A 6000-nucleotide genomic window follows, 5' to 3' on the forward strand; every position below is an offset into this window, starting at 1 on the left:
CCCCAAAACAGAATTATGCAGAAACCATATATACTGAACGCAACCACGCCGCGCGCCAGATCTATCACGCCGCGCGTGGTTGCAGATCCATCAGCTACGCCGCGCGTGATAACGGTATCACGCGGCGCGTGATCAAGTCAGAGAGCAATCTTCTTCTTGAACAAGGCTTCACGCCGCGCGTGGTCAGGTATCCCGCCGCGCGTGATCAGAGTGAAAATCTTGGCTCCTTGTGAGCTCCATCACGCGGCGCGTGATGGGCTACGCCCCCAGCGTAGTGAAAAACATCCATTTCCTGCAATTTTTCCTGTTTTCTTGCAAAACAAGTAATCAAGCTTATGGTTAGATTTCTCTTATATTTATTGCTAAAAACCTACTAAAATGCATCCAATGTTGCTAAAATAGGCCTGGATTAGAGAGTGTGACGATTCGTCATCACAACCCCAAACTTAAACCTTTCCTTGTCCTCAAGGAAACAACTTTTACCTCAAGCTTTTGTGTCAAGACCTTGGCATTTTCCTTAAATTCACTCGAATCATACATACGTGAGAATCACCTGATGATCAATGATCCACCTGCAAACAATGCTCAATTGCACAATCGTTCCCGCAAGACATTTTCAAGTAGTTCACACTTTTCGACCAAAGCTCTATGATTTCATCACACTACTTACATGCACTCTTCAGTTTTTGGTACTTCACTCAAATCAACACATCAATGCAAGTCAACAATAATTTTGCAAGTAGTCTAAGAATTCATTCGGTTCACTTTGTGCACACACATTAGAGGTCTTTTAGGGTTATAACGTGGCTTGGCTAGGGTGGATGGTGACATTTTGGATAAGTAGTAGAAAAACTTGGAGTTAGATCCCCCTATTAGTCAAAGAACAATTTCATAAACCAACCCTTATACTTTTGAAATATAGTGGACTAGAGAACAATTTTAAATCATCAACAACGTTTTGCAATTCTTTTGAATTCAAGGCTATCACTTCTTTTTGTACTTCTTTTCGATATTTCTTTTTCTCAACATTCATTTCTCTTTTTTTTTTTTTTCTTTCACATTGTCTAAAGCCTTGCAACTTTTTGAAATTTCTTTTTCAATTTTTCAATTCAAAACTTTTTGTAAGTTCTCTAGTACCCTCACCCCAAACTTTATTTTTTTGCTAATTCCAAAGAGCAACCCCAAACTTAGTGGTGAGCAATGCGCATCAACCACTAATTAGGTGCCTAACCTCCAAGAAAGTCATTCCTTTTTTCATCAAAATTTTCTCAAGGTTGTGCAAAATAACATTTTATTTTTCAGCTCAAATTGGTTAAGCAAAAGATAATTATATGTAAGGGTGGATAGAAAGGCTCAAAGGGACCAAGGAACATGCCTCGTGTGTGCTACAAAAGTACCAATCAAATAAAAAGACGACAAGCAAAATCGAGAGACAATACATGAGTGGATATCACACATAGAAGAAAAAGGAGTGTTTGGCTCAATACCTCTCGGTTGGGTCGAATCAAAGAACCGGTCAAAAAGTGTGCGTTCCCTTCCTTTGCCTCTTGATCACATGAGTGCAACAAGCTATTGCACTGCAAGTTTCACAAATTACACACGGAGAAAATCATGCAATTGATACTCAAGTAACTAAAAAGAACATGCCAAGATATCGAAACAAATTCCAAAGGTAAAAGAAATTCCACAATCAAACATAAAAAGATTCAAATTCAGAGTTTAAAGTACATTCATCCAGCCAATTCAAAGGAACATCAAACAATTATTCATAAAGTAGCATAAGAGTGAAAGGGAAGAAAGGACCGTAAACTCATGGGTTGCCTCCCAAGAAGCGCTTCGTTCTCATCATTAGCTTGACGCTTCATCATCACAAGTTAGGGAGGATACTTCAACTTTGATTCAACCCGGCTCCTCTTGTTCTCTTCATTCAAAGGAGCAATATTAATATCAAATAGTAATGATTTCACGCTTCCCGAATCACTCTTGAGACCTTCCCATTTGGCCTTCAAATTGGTTCTTTCCTTCTTACTAGACCGTGATGGAGATTTCTTAGAGCCTTTCTTCACCGAAGCTTTCAATGTTGAAGTGGAAGACTTTTGAGGATTAACAACCGGATTGGGCTCTTCTTCTTTGGCCACCTTGTACAAACAATAGATAGGAACCACACCATCCAAGTCCCATCCTCGGTCGTCATTCACTTTCTCCGCTTCTTTTAACAAGTCATTCTCTTCTAGTGGAGTGAGCAAATCACTTATGATCATGGGTTTCCTAGAGTCGCCACCCAAAAACACATACTTCCATTTAGGAGGAAGTTCTTTCAATTCCGGTGGCTTTTTTATTGCCTTTGGCTCTTTCTCCTCTTCTAGGGGGTTATCCAAGTTTTGAAGAAAAATTTCAATCTCATGATCCCACTCTTCTTCTTTCCCATCTTTTACCACTTCCTCTAGCACTTCCACTTTGAAACATTCGGATACCACTCCACAAAATTCAAGGTCTTGGTTCTTGACCCTCTTCATCCTAGGATAAGGCATTCTAGCATATGGTGAAGGAACTTGAAACTTGGGGTCCTTCACAAGAGGTTTCTTGCCTTTCTTGGCACTAGACTCACTCTCCACTCTCTTTTCAACTTCACCCTCATAAGCTTTTTCTTCCTTATTTTTTTCTTCTTTCTTATTTTCTCTTCTATTTTCAACTACACCATCCCTCATCTTTTCAACTACACCATTTTTACTCTCATCCTTCTTAGGATTCTCCACTACTTTTTGTGATGAAACTTCTCTACTCCTCAAATTAATGGAATTACAACTTTCATTACGAGGATCCGTGGTGTTTCCACAAAAACCATTTTGAGTTTGTAGAGAAGAGACTTGCCTTGCTAATTGACCCATTTGGTTTTCGAGATTTTTGATGGAGGCTTTATGACGTTCGCTTGACACTTCTTGGTTTGCCTTCATCACCTCAAAATTTCCTTGAGTCATCTTCATGGCTAAGATAAGAGTATCTTCAAAAGATTCAAGGTGATCTTCAAAATGTTGATCTTGAGGAAATGCTTGATTCGGATTAGCTCCATAAGAACAATTCATGTGATTCTTCACTCCAAGATTGAAGGTGTTGAAATGAGGATTATTTTGAAAGGTTGCTTGCACCATACATTGAGCTTCTAGTTGTTTGGTAATGATTTGTAGAAAGACATTATTGAACTTGCAACTAGTTAAGAGTGCCTCTTGATTGTATGATTCAAACATGTCTTCCTTCCGCTTTACGATTTGCTCGTGCTGTTTTCTCAATCTCAGAATCGAATTCCAACTCAATGGGACCTGTCCTCCGCATGCACAAGGAAACAAACAAGTAGAACGCTCCGGTAGAAAAAATATCAAACAGAAAAATAAAGAAAACACAGAAAATATGAACACTATTGCCTTGTCGAATCAATCACAATCCCCGGCAACGGCGCCAAAAACTTGATGGATAATTTTCGCAAGTGAACGAATTACCACGTAGTAATAAAAATATCGATCCACAGGGATTGTGTGATTAAACTAGTCGAATAGTGCTCATAAACATTATGCAAGAAATACACATAAATTGGGGGTATGTTGAGTGATGAATTGTTAGAAAACGTGCTTTGATATAATGGAAAAGCGAGGTAGAATCATCGGAATCGCCTAGTCTATAGCTAAACCACATGCAATCTACTATATCATAGGAATCTACTCAAGTGTTCACAACTAGATCGACAAATTAGTGAATCGCAATCTCTTGTCAAAATCCACTCTATTCGTTGTCGATACTCCCCCGATCTCTCGGGCGGAAGCTACCTACAACGAATGATATTAACGCGCGTCAATCGTTCGCTACACTCTATGTCTCAATCTCTCGACCGGAAACACTCGAGTGCTCAATGCAATTCAGTTCAGAAATTAAATCAATACTCTCGCACGTGACTTAACTCAAAATCATTACAACACTAATGAAGGATCATAAAGCATTAAGCATCGAATTGCATTAAATCAACACTATGAACAGAGTAGATCCTTACACATATAGCAGATTACAACTGATCCATCTACATCCTAGACTATCCTAGATCCTACCTCCAAAGAAGCTTAGCTCCTCATCTCCCTTCGTTCGCGTCCTAGCTTCAACGTCATGGCTTGTGAATCCATGCTATCGATGTGCTTGGAGCTATCCTCTGGAGTCTTGAATCCCAATCTTGAAGTTTCCAAACCCAGAATGTAGACCAAATTTGCAGAATTTTCCAACCCCAAAACAGAATTATGCAGAAACCATATATACTGAACGCAACCACGCCGCGCGCCAGATCTATCACGCCGCGCGTGGTTGCAGATCCATCAGCTACGCCGCGCGTGATAACGGTATCACGCGGCGCGTGATCAAGTCAGAGAGCAATCTTCTTCTTGAACAAGGCTTCACGCCGCGCGTGGTCAGGTATCCCGCCGCGTGTGATCAGAGTGAAAATCTTGGCTCCCTATGAGCTCCATCACGCGGCGCGTGATGGGCTACGCCCCCAGCGTAGTGAAAAACATTCATTTCCTGCAATTTTTCCTGTTTTCTTGCAAAACAAGTAATCAAGCTTATGGTTAGATTTCTCTTATATTTATTGCTAAAAACCTACTAAAATGCATCCAATGTTGCTAAAATAGGCCTGGATTAGAGAGTGTGACGATTCGTCATCAGTTACCCACGGCAAATTCGTATATAAATACATTATAATTATTAATATTTTTTTTTATTAATTTACTTCCACTTCCACTATACCTTTCTTTTCTCTACCACTATTCATACTTTTCCCAATTCTACTCAAAAGCCTGATAAAGAAACGAAGGTTGGAAGACAACACGACGACGAAAGGCAAAACCCCATCACTCTCTACTCCGGCGACCATCTTCGTTCTGGCGACCTTCTCCGCTCTAAAGACCGTCTCCACTTTCTTCGTTCCCAGTTGCGTCCTCTCTGTTCGTCCCCCCTCCACCAGAACATTGAGTATAATCCTTACTACTCAATCTTCATGTTTTGCTAATTAATCGATATAATCTTGTTGTGTGAAGTTGAGAACTGATTTTGTTGTTGTTGGGAAATTGAGAATTTGATGGGAATCGGTCTTAGTTGCTATATGTGTGTATTGGTTACTTCAATATCATTTTTTATCTTTGTTCTTCTAGGGATTGTTTGCTCATTTGGAAATTACAATTGAAATGTTCAATTTTCTTGTTGGATGATTTACATTTTGTAGTGAAAACCCTAAATTTTTTTTTCATATGATTTGAACTTTACATTTTTTTCCTATGAAAGTTCATTTTTTTTGTGGATTCATGATATGAAAAAAATTCCCAAATATGAAAAGTAATAATTACCTTTTTTTTAATGGCAAAAATATATTAATGGTTACCTTTGTGATTTCTGATTAGTGACTACTTAACCATTGTTTTGAGCTATGAAAAAGTTGAGGTACATTCGTAATGGAGATTTGTCCAAAAGTTTATTCGATGGGTCATTGCCTACTTTTAAATCTTTAATTCGATAGAATTGTTTAGTTAAAATTGAAAAAAAATTTGTAGATACGAATTTAATTTATTACTTAATGATAGTTTTGTACACTTGTCAAATTATTCATCGGTGGTTAAAAGTCTATCTTGCACAATTTTAAACAGTATCACCAAACGTCAACTTGGCTCGATAATTTTTTAAGTAACATAGTTTTCAAAATCGGATTTTTTTTCAAAAACAACAGTTTACGTTTAAGTTTAACAATGTTCAATAGTTTTATAAATGAATGTTTCAGTATGAAAGAAAACTGTAGAAATAGAATGGGTGATATTGGTATATATATATTGACATATTGTAATCAAACGAAGGTAAGAATGTCTGTCTAATATACCTGGCCGAAAAAAAAGAATGTATAATATAATTAATATGTTTTTGAGCTTGTCATTAAATTGAAAGGCAAAAGAAACAGAGATTAAATTTTGAGTTAAATTA

This window comes from Trifolium pratense, linkage group LG4 (assembly GCF_020283565.1).
Source record: "Trifolium pratense cultivar HEN17-A07 linkage group LG4, ARS_RC_1.1, whole genome shotgun sequence".
NCBI lineage: Eukaryota > Viridiplantae > Streptophyta > Magnoliopsida > Fabales > Fabaceae > Trifolium > Trifolium pratense.